The following is a 17350-nucleotide window of genomic DNA, read 5'->3' on the forward strand; positions in this document are numbered from 1 at the left end:
AACATGGGACGAATACATTTCACAGATTCAGGAAGTAATAAATGCAGTAACTAATGAGTCAACGACGTTCTCACCAACTGTAATACTGACGAATAAAGACCCATCGAATAAACTTACTGAAATGATTACTTTTCCAAAGAAGCGTAGACTTCGTCATTGTGAGATAACAGATATGGCATTAGCGAACATTAAACGAGCTGCAGATCGTCAGAAGAGACTGCAGAAGCAGGTAAGAAGACTACGCAAGTACGAGATTGGCAATAAGGTAGTAGCCCGCACCCCTTATCTGTCACATAAAGGGAAGAACCGATGCAAAAAAATTGAACTTGACCGTACAGAATTCGAAATATTCCGCACGCTAATGTAGTACACATTGAGACACTCAGAACAAAAAAAAACCGAGAGGAAACCATCATATGTCAAACATAAAGAAATTCTTAAAATAGAAAAACCTTCTTACAGGGATACATACAGACAGAGTATAACAATGAGCTTTTTGACACATTGCAGCAAGACCAAATACAGTGAGCCACTAATGGGTTATTTACGTGCACAACAGGCCACCTCGATTCGACCGCAGATAAATACACTGAACATAAATAGCAGTCTTAAAAGTGTTCTCACAGGACATTTATTTCACATTATGTAAGGTAAGTGAAGCAATTAACATGACTACTTTAAATGTAAATGTATAACACGTACAAATAATTTTCATACAGTAGTGTCCATTTGATGTATTCTTTAACCCATGCATGAAACATTGTTGTCATAGTTCACCAAAATAAACGTAGTTTTAATTATGATATGAGTATTGAATATGGAGAAATGTGGATAAATGCTTTATAGGTCATGCCGAGAGCTGATGCGATTTTCCAGATGCAGAGAGATGTTGAAGTCATACTGTGCACTGACGATTATTAACCATGAATATTTTGTCATAGGTACTACAGAGCGATGGCACATGGTGCAAAGGAGAGTGGAGAATGAAGATGTTAGTATGTAAGGAATATAATTTAGTAATGGTTTATTTTGACAACAGGTGACACAGCGCAGCACTACAGAGGGAGAAACCACATTAAACTGCTTACTATATGTACTTTGCTATTCTAAAATTTTTTTCTGCATTGAACATATCTTTTACATCAGATAAATACATAGGAAAACCAGATCACACTAAATGTCAGAATACCGAGTCGCACTCTATGTAAAATACAAATGTTTTCTCTTAAATAACAATGGCGATGTGTGTTACACAACTCAAACATAATATATAGACGACTGAAAATATGACTCATAACTGACGAACACATTACCAAACATACTGAAGTCACAGAAAGTGAAATATTTTGTCAAAATGTGTTTTCGTATTTCAAAAATTGTGAATTCACAACCTGTGAAGTAATATAACAGTGTCTTTATGTAATTATTTATATGAGCACCAGATTGTGATTTATTTAGAGTCACAGAAAGTGACATAGTTTGTATAAAGGTACTTGTCTATTTTATTTAAAATGTTGATGCCTAAATGTACTACTAATTTCCACTTACAGAAATATTTGTTTATGTTATTGAGTGTCACGTAATTTAATATGTATTGTAGGCTGAATTCACTACAGGTGGAAAATGTGTTTCTTTATGTAATGGTTTAAAACTATAAACTTTATCTACAGCCACACAAGGTGAAATATTTTGTCCTTTTAAACGTAAAATAAATAATTTTATGAGCACAGAGGAAAGAGATGATGTAAAATTTGGTAATAACGGTATCAACCATATCCGTGAACCTTTTGACAAAATGATTATACCTGTACCTTAATTCCTGTGTATCCCCGTGGTTATGGAGCACAAACAAAGTGAATAGTGAACCACGTTACTTCAATCTACGATGTTTTCTATGAGGTGTTGGCATACCAGGATGCACACCACCGTCACGATGTATGTCAATAGGTGCATGCATACCAAGATGTACACCATCACTACTAATGGACAATTGAAGTTGGAACTTGTACCTGATGTAGCTGTGGCAACTCAGGCAATTCGATGGTTAACTTAGTGTTTGCTTACACTAAAACTATGGATCAAAGAGACGACGGAATCACATGACGAATCCTGGTGTTGTGCTATGTGAGGGAAAGAAACGTACTTTTGAGTGCATTCACAGACAGTTGCCAGTGCTTTGACCATGCTATCCTATTCCTTTTTTCCCTTCCTTGAATATGGTATGAACAGACACCAATTCATTATGAAACATAAACTATGTTCTAATTTTTGCCATACATTACTATTAGAAATATAAATAACTTTTACTACCTGATGTACACTTCCAACTTACTGAGTCATATTATTTGTACATTTTGATGTATACTCTTTTGAATATTCTCTTTGTTAGACTTAGGAAAAAAAATTCTTATGACAGTATATGTATGTACTTTGTTGAAAGAAATATTCTATCTTAACTTACTTATTACTACACATATTTCTATAATCAAATGTTCTCCTTACGTCAAGTCCAAATGACATAACGACGTAGGAAAATTTTAAGGAAATCCAGTGGAGGATTATGTAAGAAGTGTATATTTCCATTGTTTACTGTCAAAGCACAATTTATGAAAGATGTTTATATTTTATTAAAAGGCTTAAGTAGGAATAACTATTATTTGTCATGTTGGAAATAATTGTGGTAGCAGGGAATGTCTGCACCAAAGTATTTTTGACAAGAGAGACTGCAAATTGATACAATTTTAAAAAGGGCCGGAGAGACCGCGTATGGATACATTTTAAGAAAAGCGCGGGATAGACCGCGTATTGATACATTTTGTAATGGTAGCAGGGATTGTCTGCACCAGAAAGCATTGTTGGCAGGAGAGACGGTACTTTAGCGTTCGTAGGAAGTCAGTAGTAAGCGAGAAGTGAAGCGAGTCTGCACCAAAGTATTTTTGACAAGAGAGACTGCAAATTGATACAATTTTAAAAAGGGCCGGAGAGACCGCGTATGGATACATTTTAAGAAAAGCGCGGGATAGACCGCGTATTGATACATTTTGTAATGGTAGCAGGGATTGTCTGCACCAGAAAGCATTGTTGGCAGGAGAGACGGTACTTTAGCGTTCGTAGGAAGTCAGTAGTAAGCGAGAAGTGAAGCGAGTCGGTAGCAGGTCCGAAGCGAATGGTTGAGAGGAGCGGTGTACCTGCCAGCCACTAGTTATGATTTACGAGAGATTATAAACGGATGTACAGAGACATCAGATAACTATTATAATAAGAGGAACTAATATTATTGAATCAATTTTTGAGAAACTCAAGACTACTGAAGGTATGTTTGCGCATTGCTAGTTGTAAGATTATTGTAAAAAGTAAGTCCTATTTGAACGTTTGTAAAATCATTTCATTTAGAATATAATTAACTTTTGCCAGCAATATTGCATTTCTAATTAGAGTCCATCCCAAAAATCATCAACATAAAACTTTGCAAAATTTTATTGTTGTCAAGAAAAAGTTTAACTATGAATTACGTAATTTCAGTCAAATTTATTAAAGAATAACGTCAGCTTTGGTAATAAATACAGCCACTTATTATGTAAGCCCACCAGCAGCTAATAGAGTATAGTAAAACAGAGTAAGTATATTCATGTCGCAGTTCGATGTTGCAGTCAGATGGCGATCCAGTAATTGTAAAAAACGTAAGGAACAGTTTTTGGTTATTGCAGATAACGACGACACATTCTATGTTTCGTCGAAATAATCAGATAATCACTTTTAATAAGCAGCAATTTAATTTTTATGCGAAGATAGAGAAAGAGAATAAATTTCAAAGGGAAGATTTCATTTGTTATTATTAAGCAAGAGATGGAAATCCTAAGGGAAGGGTACATAGGTATTGTAAAAAGGAAGGTTACCATTAACAAAAACGATATAGAGGAGACGGGAAGGTTTCAAGTTTATCATCTGCATTTCTTCATTGTGTAGCAATTTTAATGGCCCGTAGTGTAAATGTTATCTCAGATACGACGGTGCCACCTCCGGATGTAAACTGCACCACACACCCCTGACGCCGTGTGCAGCCTCCTTCTCACAATGCAACCCCAGCGCCCCACGTCGCAACAGCACGTTGGACTTTCATTCTGGAAGAAGGCGGTTCGGAATCTCACCCGACCATCCAGATCTAGGTTTTTCTCGATTTGCCTAAATCAGCTAAGATATGAGTAAAGACCGAGACGGTCTCTTTGAAACGACACGACCAATTTCTCATACGAGTTTGTGCTCCGTCCCCGACGACCTAGCTGTCGATGGGACTTTAACCACCAATATTCCCTCCCCTTTTCTTTTTTTAAACCGAAATAGCAGCATATAAATGTGTGGTGGAATAGTGTGCGTTCGAAGATCTTTAACGCAGCAGATGCACAGATGCTGAATACGGCAGTAGATAATTAACTTATGGGAGAGTAGTTATTTCCATATAGGATAACACAGGGTGCGCAGCGAAGGAGTCCTTGTTTCAAAATTAAATATCTCGAGAATAAAGATCGATAGGCTTGTGCAACAAAAAATATGTTTATTGTGAAAACTGTAAGAATTTTATACAGAAGTTATGCAGAAGTATCAAAATAGAAAAGCTTGCAACAGATGCCGCTGTAAGCTGTGGAACTCGTATGGTACCAGCTTGCATAATCAAAATTTTCCTCTGGGAGCAGTCTCTGCAATTACATCACAAACTTTCTGAAATGTCCACCACTCGCAGTACGCGGCCGGTCCAAAGGAACAAAGGAATTTTCCATCACATCGTGAAGTATTTCAGTGGAAAATGATTCGGAAGCCACACGGATCGCCGATTCAACTCGTGCAGTGTAGTGCGATGTTCCGATAAACAGTATCTTTCAATGTGTCATACAAAAAGTAGCCAGGATTCATCTTGGGCGAATATGAAAGTCAATCCATCACCTCCCCAGTAAATTTGCAACAATGCAACGCAGTGACTCTGTTCGAGAAGTAATCAACAAGAAAGCGAAACGCTCGTTCGGTGCGATGTTGTCTGGCCCCACCTTGCAAAAAAGAACGCGGTGTTTGTTAGAACGTCCAACGCCAGCTGTATGGCAGGAACTTCTTCTGAATTTGCAACGTAACGTTCACAAGAGAACATTTCTCACGTGAAAAAATGGACAATAAAGCCTCTGTTGCATATCATAGCCCTTTGGGAGAATGCAGTGGTCTCACTTCACACAAATGGATATCTTCGGAACCTCATAATCTCCTATTACGTTTATTGACACCTCCATTCAGGTAAAAGCGTCTTTCATCCGCCAACCAGAGGCTGGCAACATCAACTCCTTCATTATCAATCATTATGAGAATCTGGTTCGCTAAGTTAGTCCTCTGTCGTACAGGTGCGGCCTGGGGGCTTTGGATTTTGATTGGAAATGTGTGTAGGGTCTGTCCCAATATTTTCAGGGTGTTGCTATGCTTAAAGCGAGTCTCTGCTGCAATTCTGTCGACGAATATCCTTCTACTTTGCTCAATAAATCTAGAAACTGGGCGATATTTTCAAGGGTAATCCAGTTTCGCTGCCTTTCCGTTGGAATTTGGCGAAAAATGCAAACGTTTTTCACATCGGGTCCTATTGCTCCACTAAATCGTGTTTGCCTGTTGCCGTAGGACTGTATTCTGACCTGTGCCATTCCACCAACAGAAACACTTTGTTTAATGGATAACATGACTTCTACCTCTTCCTTCGGTACGCTAATCCCGTTTCACGTTTCGACGGTGAAATGATCGATTTAAGCTGTGTCACACTAATTATGGACACTACGCATTTCGATTACTGGGCCATCTGTTAGCAATTTTTTGAACTATTTCGAGACTTCTGTATAACATCTGTATAAAATTCTTACAAATTTCGCAATAAATACACCCTTTGTTGCCCGTGCGGTTAAAGGCGCTGCAGTCTGGAACCGTAAGACCGCTACGGTCGCAGGTTCGAATCCTGCCTCGGGCATGGATGTTTGTGATGTCCTTAGGTTAGTTAGGTTTAATTAGTTCTAAGTTCTAGGGGACTAATGACCTCAGTAGTTGAGTCCCATAGTGCTCAGAGCCATTTGAGCCACCCTTTGTTGCATTCGTCTACCGATTTTAATTTTCGAGATATTTAAGCTTGAAATCAGAGACTCCTTCGCTGGACACCCTACTTATATGTGAGTATAATAAAGGTAATTGTAAAAACATTGTGTAAAAGCAAAATCCTTACTTCATACGACTGACGATAGAAGGTAATGAAATAAATGTTCCGAAAGAAAAATCAATACGAAAATGTATTCAGCAAGAATTGCAAACAAGCTACAGTGAAATAGCGGCAGGTAAAATGGGAAGAAATCAAGAAGAATGTGATCGACAGAGGAACTGATTCAGTATACAGAAAAGTCATAATACATTTTAGGTAATTTAATGTGATGAAAAAAGAAAGAAATCGAGACAGCTTTGAAAAGCTCACTAAAAATTCGTCCAAGTTCTACCTTGGCAGCTCCCGGAAGCTGGACTACCTATGCCAGTGACAAGTAGTCTGCCAGGTAGTGGGAAACGCTGAGCGAGTTGTGGCAAACGCCGAAGTTACCACGTTATCACAGCACAAGGGAACGACTGAGCACCCACGTCTGCAAGTGAAGCATAAAGTCGAAGGATACCGTCTTAATAGTAACAAAGCAGAGTTTCGTAAGGAAAGCTAGGTACAACGCAACATTAAGTATTCAGGTGTCGAGCCAGCAGAAATGAGTCTCTGAAAGGTGAAACTACCAATGTCTGAAGTCACTAGGAGAGCAGATAGCGAGGTAAGAAACAGGATACGTGATGTCATAGCCATCCCCACGGCCGCTCAGTGCACAGGAATCGCCGACATAAATACCCCACTCTTATTAACGTAAGTTTCATTGCTGATTGCTGAGTAGCGATTGCCGACTGCCCAATGAATAGTCTCAGCACTTGATCAGCTGCAGCTATGCACTGAGAGGAGAGGCTATAGAGGTCGATCGTCAGCACACTTGCTGTCTTCGATCGTCTGTGGAACCACGAGTCCAGTTGTTCTGCCAGCTGCACTGCCAACCTCTGAAGCAACACTGATGGGACGCAGAGGCAGCCATCACCCTGCAGGCCTGTTGGGGACTTCACCTGCATGGTCTGATCGCTGTCCGTCACCTCCCTGTGGCTGACACTGATGCTAGCAGCATCTGTATCCGGTATGGGGGCTGAGAGGTGCCCCCTGTTAGCTAGTGAATATTTCAGGTAGACATGGGTCGCGGCGCCTGAGTGTAGATTTTCGACGTCAGCGAGAGCACTTTGCCCGGATCCCGTGGGTCGACGGCCACTCGCCCCCCAACACTTCGCTGTGCTGGTCGTACTGTGAGCCTAGCGCACGCTGGCTTTCCTCTGCTGACGAGGCGCTGTTCCGCCGGCCCGACTGTGGCGCGGCGCTTTGGAGAACAGTCCTGTGTTAATGCCCAATAAACACGATATTGTCAATGAATTTTTCTTGGTCCACTCGAGCTTAGCTAGGTCCTCACTACTGAATCCCACCTGGCTCTCACTTGACGACTTTATTGTCTGGATCTGGACCATTACAGTAGGTAACGTTCTTTCTGAATTTCTAAATTCACCTTGAGAAATGGCAACCAAACGATTTCCTGGAGTGTTATTGGTATATAAAATATTCTATATTCCTTCAGGAGTGCAACCAGGACCAAATTATTTTTTCTTTCGATATTTCGGTTGATATAATTACAACCAACTTCAAGGTGAAATGGTAATTGAATTCAAAACAACTTGGCGCAAATGTGAGTGTCGGAACTTTAATAGTGGCATCTGTTTCTTTACAGTTCGTACAAAATAGATACGTGGTTCAAATGACTTTGAGCACTATGGGACTTAACTTCTTAGGTCATCAGTTCTCTAGAACTTAGAACTACTTAAACCTAACTAAGCTAAGGACATCACACACATCCATGCCCGAGGCAGGATTCGAACCTGCGACCGTAGCAGTCGATCGGTTCCACACTGTAGCGCCCAGAACCGCTCGGCCATCCCGGCTGGCATAGACATGTGTGTCAAAGTTTTACTGACCTTCAGAACTAGCTCTCCTGGAAGAAAATATGTTGCTGAGACATGGTTTTGACAGCCGGGGGATGCTTCCAGAATGATGTTTTCACTCTGCAGCGGAAGATAGGGGACGAGGTACTGAAGGAGTTAGAGGTGTGAGGAGGGGTCGTGAGTCGTGATTGGGTAGCGCAGCTGGTAGAGCACTTGTCAGCAAAAGGCAAAGGCCCCGATTTCCAGTCTCGGACCGGTAAACAGTTTTAATCTGCGAGGAAGTTTCATATCAGCGCGCACTCCGTTGCGGAGTGAAAATTTCAGTCAGGAAACATCCCCTAGGCTGTGGCAAAGCCCTGTCGCCGCAATATCCTTTCTTCCAGAAGTGCTAATTCTGCAGGGTTTGCAAGAGAGCTTCCGTAAAGTTTGTAAGGTGGGAGACGAGATACTGGCAGAAGTAATTTTGTGAGGAGAGATCGTGAGTCGTGTTTGGGTAGCTAACTTGGTAGAGCACTTGCCCGCGAAAAGCGAGAGTCCTGAGTTGGAGTCTCGGTCCTGCCCACAGTTTTAATCCGCCAGGAAGTTTCATACCAGCGCATACTCCGCTGCAGAGTGAAAATTTCATTCTGTAAAAGATAATGCTCTATTTGAAAAATCAAAATTGATTGCTATAGCTGTTTAGGTAATAACTAACGCCCGTAACGCCGATAAAACGAGTAAAATTTCTCATGTTCAACTTTATAATTAAATATTTGTTACACTTATTATTTTGTAAGCTGGAGAGAGAACCACATTATCTGGACATCCTGTGTATTTAACATTGTTTTGAAATTCCTTTTATTTTTAGTATTATTGCTGTAACGGGATTTAATATTCTGTTCGTAGTTAGTATACAGAGACTCTGTTGCTGCGCAGTAACTTTTAATTCCTTAATTTATTTCGTTCATACTGTTTATTATAAAACAATACAATTGATCCGACGACTCTTTGTGTAGAAAAAGAAATACAGAGAGCAAAGTGAGTAGAGTTTTACTGAAATCATCTCATAGTCGCACAGCAATGACGTATAAGTTCGTTTTACAGACGTTGTATTTTGGCGTAACTGTAGGCTGTAGGATTTTATCTTGTATTTAGTTCTACGTTTTTTACATCTGGTGTATCTCCTATTAATCACCTACTATATGAGGATAAAAATGTTTATGCTGCATGTTGTTGGCCTCTGGAGAATAGACATGCAAGGTAGCAGAGGCAATAAATAGTTTTTTAAAGTACACACAGCTATGAGAAGTATTCCACAGATGTGACACATCTTACAATAATTGCGAAATAATGAAACGTAGTCAAAAACACAGAGAGTTACTCTTACCAGATGATCAGGAGTGGCTCGTACTGTTTGAGAAACTGCAGTCGTAAATTGTGCTACCCGGCAGTCTTACTTGAAAATGGCCGGTTCCATACAGACTCGAATGGCGCGAGCATACGACATTTGAAACTCTGCCATCTGCACGAGTAGGGAGACCGCTGACCAAGGAATGATGGAGCAGTTTCTCTGAGTGCTTGTCACTTGTTTCCAGGTCTGAGTACACCTGGAATGCACATAGCAGCCAGTCACCAACAATACCTAGCAGCTTAAAACGATACTGCCAGTTAGGATAATCTACTTGGCATATAATGGTGGGGTACCCTGGAAACCTGACGTACAACTTTTCGTCCAGGTTACGGAAACGACATTTCACCTGACCTTCCTCATTAGGGCGCTGTATTCTCAGATGGAAATATTCCTCTGGCAGCTGTGAATCGGTAGTGCATATAACTTCGCTGCTGATATAGACTAATTTACGCTCCCCTTCGGAAACGAAAACTCGTGGTAGACCTTTTAGGATCAGTTTCAAATCAGCGTGTGATGTACCATTTCTTTCGAACGAACACGTGTAGAACGACCTGGCGTATGGCAATTTGAGAATGAGGTCGGCTTTCAAACGGTCTCCCCCTGTCCAGTCGCCATCCATCTCTAGCTCGCAAATGAGGGGCGGAGCAGCTGCCGTGTAGAAGATGAGAGCGTCCTCGGGCCTGGAGGGAATGTGCTGGAATCTCGCCTGCTGGAAGTATTCTGTGGCGTTGCGGCCGCTGGACACTGCGGCCATCGTCAGCAGCAGGAGGCTGCAAGCCCCGCCCGAGCTCTTCATGGCGCACTGCACTCCGACACAACTCCCTCTTCAGACTGCGCTGTGTAACAAACACCGCGCCCAAACGCCACAGCCGTACCTCACGGTGTGTTTTGTTTCTCGGATTGACCGCTCGCGCAGTAATTAAACAAGTGTTGCGGTGACGTCACCACAGCTGCTGCGACGGCCGTGATCCGCTCTGACTGCTGTCCCCCAGGCTCAGAGTGTCTTTTCCTGTTTCCTATTTGCGACTGACACGTGTGCACGTGTCGCTGCTTGTCGACAGACACAGCAGATTGAATTCAAGAATAATCATTTCTAAATCTACTTAATATTCTGGAAGTCACTTTCTGCGGGTAGCGGTCAGCGCATTGTGAACCACAATCTTCAGCCTCCAACCCGCCCACTCTTTCGCCGTCATAACCCTTAACGCCAGCAGATCCTCCTGAGAACGATTGTGGTAAGCTTCCTGATGAAGCAGGAATTTCTCAGATTTTGTTTTCTTTTGAAGTCTCTGATTTTTGAGAATAATTCTTTCCATAATGCATACTAGCACTCTGGTATTTTCTAACAGTAGACATGGTTATGTATCTCTGAGGCGCTCTTTCGATAGCTAAAACAATACGAGGTGAAAAATTTCTTTTCCCTCCTCACTATTAATAATATTTGATACACCTTTCGTAACAATAGTCCGAACTGAATATGCTCAATTCGTGAGCGAATTACATTTCCTTGAGATTTTTGTAACGTATCTCATTTGGAATCTGCCTCTTCTGCAGCTGGCTCCATACCGTTTTCCCACCTTAAACTATTGTGAATGACTATCTTGCGGCTGTGGCCTTCCAGCAACTCTTCAGCAGACGTCTAGTCACACAGTAATGGCGAAAGGCTTCTTTCCTTTTCCTTTTTCTTTGTTAACAGAACAGATTTTACATGCAGTCTTTTTGGAAGCATTCGTATCACACGAATCAGTCTACTAACGTATGCTGCCTCACAGAAATACAAGATACACTCTAAGACAAAAAATAACGGAGCACCATGAACGAGTCATCTGAATGGGAGAGAAATCAGTAGATGTGATGTACACTTACAGACAAATAAATTGTTGCAAGTGCAGAAAAATTGCATGATTTATTCACGAGAAAGAGGTTCACAAACTTTGCAAGTCAGTAACGCGTTGGTTCACCTCGGCCATTATGCAATCCGTTATTCTACTTGGCGTTGATTGACAAAGTTGTTGGATGTCCTCCTGAGGAGTACCTTACCAAACTCTGTCCAACTGCCACCTGGCGTGTTAGATCTTCAAAATCCGGAGATGGCTGGAGGGACATGCGCATACTGCTCTGAACGTTCTGAAATTGGGAGAGATCCAGCTACCCCGCTGGCCAAGGTAAAGTTTGGTTAGCTCTAACGTAAGCAGTAGAAACCCTAGTTGAAATGTAATCCCATGGTGGTTTGCATGAAGGGCAAGAAATCGGGGAGTAGAATATCGTTGACGTACCGCTGTGCTGTAAGACTGTCGCGGATGACAACCAAAGAGGTCCAGCTATCAAAAGAAACGGCACCCCTGACCACCACTCCGGACTGTCGCGCCGTACGGCGGTCGACAGTCAGGTTGGCATTGCACCGCTGTCCAGGGCGTCTCCAGGCACGTCTTCGGTGGTCATCGGGCCTGAGTTCGAAGCGAGACTCATCACTGAAGACTATTCTACTCAGGTCAATGTCATTTCAGGCTGAAGACGTGAGTGGAGACGTCCCAGACACCGGTGAAACATCAACCTGATTGTCGCCCTCCGTACTGGCCGACAACCAAAAGTTACGGTCTGGGGTGATGTTTCTTTTCATAGCAGAACCCTTTTGGTTATCATCCGAGACAGTCTTACGCCCCGATTAGTTGTCCTTCATGGCAAGCCTCCTGGGTTTAAATTTCAGAAAGATAATGCCAACCCAAACAGGGTTAGAGTTTCTATCACTTATCCTCGTGCTTGCTAAAACCTACGATGGGGTCACCTGATCGTTCCCAGTATCATAGGTACCATCCGACGTTTGCGTAAAGAGTTTAGAGAAGCTACAGAAAACTAAATTCTGGATGGCTGGACGTGGGTTTGAATCCTGGTCGTTTCGAACAATGTACTACGGGCCACTTCGTTCGGTCCCAGCTTTCGGGGCTAAAGTAACGATATTACATGTGTAGCATTTCCCCAGTGCAAATATATATAAACATAAAAATCGATTTAACACGGGATTTAGTATAGAAAGTAATCTGTGTGAAAGTTACATCTTGTTTCTGTCTTAGCAATATCTGTGAAAACCCTCCCTTATATGTCGGGAGAGTGAGGGTGAGACGCGAGAGACCTCCATGAGACACTGAGACAACCAGAAGTGGAACAGTGCTCACTTCGTGCGTGCCAGCGGAATCACGACACATATTCCATATTATACGGTGTGAGACAAAATTATGTGAACACTATTCGAGAGAAAGGACTCGTAATACAGAGTGCAACCTGACCGCCATCACAATTTATGCACTCGAACCAACTTTCGACAGTACAGTTTAGTGAAAGAAGACACATTTATGGAGTAACATTGGATATCTCAGCTTCGATTCTGTCCCTGAGTTCTTCGAGATCTCTCGTTTTTGCGCTATACACGTGCTCCTCTATAGCCAGAAATCAAAGGGTGTGAGATCCGAAGAATAGGGAGTCCATAACAACGGTCAGCCATGGCCAACGTTGGGGGGAAGTTTGATCAAGATAAGCACGAACGAAACCAGCAAAATGGAGGGGTGAACCATGATGTTGGATATAACCTTCTCGTGTAAGCTGTAGGAGCATGTCATCAAGGAAAACTCTTTCAGCATTTGCAAGTAATCATGTGCGTTCACCGTTGGGATTGTAAAGATAAAAGGGACATGTACACCAGAAGCCGTCACGGCGCACCACACATTTACTTTCTGGGACGCACGTTCATGGTCTCGACTCAGCCATGGGTACTCACAACGTGGAATAGAAAAAGAAACAAAATTAAGATTGTTTATATAATTTTGACTCATCCTCTATATGCTAGACACAAAGACGCTGATATATAGGCCCTAATAAAGCCAGTATATGATGTCTTTCAGCATTTGCAAGTAATCATGTGCGTTCACCGTTGGGGTTGTAAAGATAAAAGGGACATGTACACCAGAAGCCGTCACGGCGCACCACACATTTACTTTCGGGGACGCACGTTCATGGTCTCGACTCAGCCACGGGTACTCACAACGTGGAATAGAAAACGAAACAAAATTAAGATTGTTTATGTAATTTTGACTCACCCTCTATATGCTAGACACAAAAACGCTGATATATAGGCCCTAATAAAGCCAGTATATGATGTCTGTGTAGTAGTCTGTAACTGTACAAGAATAAGGCAACATTCGTTTTCTTGTGACGTGGAATTACTTTTGTAGAAAGCTCCCACACTCTGGGAGTATATTGCTGGAAATATCAAAAGCAACATCGCCAGCATTCATTATCTCACTTCGATACTGCCTCCTCTGAGAACTCACCACATATGTCGAACGACAGTGTGTCGTAAAGTTCTCCAACGAATGATGAACTATTGTATTTAGGCGCAGTGACCCGTGTACACTGGCTAATACTTGCTAGTGCAAATAATAATAACAAAACGAGGGTTGAATTTCACAAATTTGAATAGGATGAGGAATTGCACCTTATGCATGACACCTTTTCAGTTTGGTTTCACTCAGACAAGTTTCAGCACTTTTTGTGCTATCTTTATTGGGTTACTTTATTTTCTTACTTACATGAAGACATTGTGTATTTATGTTGGTAGCTAATCTGCTACACAATCTACAACTTCTCTTAGGTTTGATGTTGTAGTGTTTTCAATCATGTCTGAAAATTCGTAGAAAGTGCATTGTCAAACGACCATAAGTCACAGAAATCAGCGTATTCATCTCGACAAAACATATGAGAAAAAACTACAACATCAAAGCTATGACAAATTGTAGACTGTGTAGCAGACTAGTTACCAATATAAATACACAATGGCTTCATGTAAGTAAGAAAATAAAAGAACCCTTAAAGGTAACACAAAAAGTGCTTAAACAAGTCTGGGTAAAACGAAACTGAAAAGGTGTCTAGCATAAGGTGCAATTCCTTGTCCTATTTTCATAGCATGTGTGGACATAAGAAGAACTGCAACACCACAAGATGATTATTTACAAATTTGTTTTGCAACGCTATGCTGGTAAGCAGTAGATAGGCTATGATACAAAATATCTGTCATTTTTCATTAGCGCAAAATACACTACAGGCCATTAAAGTTGCTGCACCACGACGATGGCGTGCGACAGACGCGAAATTTAACCGACAGGAAGAAGATGCTGTCATATGCAAATGATTAGCTTTTCAGAGCATTAACACAAGGTTGGCGCCGGTGGCGACACCTACAACGTGCTGACATGAGGAAAGTTTCCAACCGATTTCTCATACACAAACAGCAGTTGACCGGCGTTGCCTGGTGAAACGTTGTTGTGATGCCTCGTGTAAGGAGGAGAAATGCGTACCATCACGTTTCCCCCTTTGATAAAGGACGGATTGTAGCCTATCGCGATTGCGGTTTATCGTATCGTGACATTGCTGCTCGCGTTGGTCGAGATCCAATGACTGTTAGCAGAATATGGAATCGGTGGGTTCAGGAGGGTAATACGGAACGCCGTGCTGGATCCCAACGGCGTCGTATCACTAGCAGTCGAGAAGACAGGCATCTTATCCGCATGGCTGTAACGGATCGTGCAGACACGTCTCGATCCCCGAGTCTACAAATGGGGACGTTTGCAAGACAACAACCATCTGCACGAACAGTTCGACGACGTTTTCAGCAGCATGGACTATTAGCTCGGAGACCATAACTGTGGTTACCCTTGACGCTGCATCACAGACAGGAGAGCCGGCAATGGTGTACTCAATGACGAATCTGGGTGCACGAATGGCAAAACGTCATTTTTTTGGATGAATGCAGGTTCTGTTTACAGCATCATGATGGTCGCATCCGTGTTTGGCGACATCGCGGTGAACCCACATTGGAAACGTGTATTCGTCATCGCCATACTGGCGTATCACCCGGCGTGATGGTATGGGGTGCCATTGGTTACACGTCTCGGTCATCTCTTGTTCGTATTGATGGCACTTTGAACAGTGGATGTTACATTTCAGATGTGTTACGAATCGTGGCTATACCCTTCATTCGATCCCTTCGAAACCCTACATTTCTAAAGGATAATGCACGACCGCATGTTGCAGGTCCTGTACGGGCTTTCCTTGATACAGATAATGTTCGACTGCTGCCCTGGCCAGCACATTCTCCCTATCTCTCACCAATTGAAAACGTCTGGTAAATGGTGGCCGAGCAACTGGCTCGTCACAATACGCCAGTCACTACTCTTGATGAACTGTGGTATCGTGTTGAAGCTGCATGGGCAGCTGTACCTGTACACGCCATTCAAGCTCTGTTTGACTCAATGCCCAGGAGTATCAAGGCCGTTATTACGCCAGAGGTGGTTGTTCTGGGTACTGATTTCTCAGGATCTACGGACCAAAATTGCGTAAAAATGTAATCATATGTCAGTTCTAGTATAATATATTTGTCCAATGAATACCCGTTTATCATCTGCATTTCATTTTGGTGTAGCAATTTTAATGGCCAGTAGTGTATATTGATAAGCTTTCCTTTTTCACTTATTAGTCTTGATCATTAATTACAAGTGAAACTTCCTGGCAGATTAAAACTGTGTGCTGGACCGAGTTTCGAACTCGAGACCTTTACCTCTCGCCGGCAAGTGCTGTACAATCTGAGCTACCCAAGCACAACTCACGACTCGTCCTCACAGATTCAATTCTGCCATTACCTTGTCTCCTACCTTCCAAACTTCACAGAAGCTCTTCTGCGAACCTTGCAAAACTAGCACTCCTGAAAGAAAGGATATTGCGAGACATGGCTTAGCCACAGCCTGGGGGCTGTTTTAATTTGCCAGGAGGTTTCATATCAGCTCACAGTCCCCTGCAGAGTGAAATACTCATCCTGGATTAATTAGAAGTGTTTAGAAGCTGTGCTTAGGAGTGTTAAACCTCTGTAGTTTTCAAATGCTGTTCTGTTCCCTTTCTTATAAATAGGGATTATTATTCCAGTTTTCTTGTTATCGGGCATAGTTTCTGTTTCCCTTATGTCTGATATTAATGTGTGTAGTTCCTTCATTACAGCCTCACCACCAGTTTTTATTAATTCAGGGGTTATGCTGTCTTCCCCAGGTGCTCGATTGTCTTTTGAATTGTGCACAGCCTGGGAGACCTCTTTCTTGCCACATTGGTTTCATTGTCTGGTTCCAGTTCCACTCTTTCCTCCCCTGCAGTTGTCTCTTCATCTTCTAGGCTGGTGCTTTGTGTATCTTTGAAATACTCTGCCCGTATTACCACTATCTGTTGTTCCTTACTTACCATTATTATCAATATATAATTTTTTTCAATTTTTAAACTTTTTTTATTCCAGCGCCAGCTTTCTTTTCCGTCACCAAATTGTGTCCTTTTTGTCCCTCTAATTCTTTATCAGCTTTCTTTTTATTTATTACTGCCTTTGTAATGGCTACAGAACCACCTCCTAGTGAACTGATAGTTGCTAGATATGATTATACAGCCAGTAGTAATGGCGAAAATCGGTCTTCATGTTTTGTTAATCAAGAACCTTCTTTCCTTTCCAATAGATATTCATCGATTTCGGTTTTGTTTTACCACTAAGTAGCAAAGTATAATCAATTTATTGATGAAAAATTATCAAAATTTTCACAAACCCCATTCATTTTCATCGACAACTAAACCAACATCATCTGCCACAGTCTCAATACAGAGTCCCATTCCTAATTATCGTTTTCCATACATTGTTCCTCCGACTGCAGATGCCGTCGATTTTTCACAAAGTGAAGCATCTTTAGAATGCATTCTTTCTTTTGCAAGTAAGTCCTTTATCTGCTTCATATCTTTTTTTCAACTCTTTATTATCTCAAAAGGTAATATCATTCTTTTTATAAGGTTCGTCTAATGGATTAGCTCCTTTATCAC

Source organism: Schistocerca americana, chromosome 8, assembly GCF_021461395.2.
Source record: "Schistocerca americana isolate TAMUIC-IGC-003095 chromosome 8, iqSchAmer2.1, whole genome shotgun sequence".
Lineage (NCBI taxonomy): Eukaryota > Metazoa > Arthropoda > Insecta > Orthoptera > Acrididae > Schistocerca > Schistocerca americana.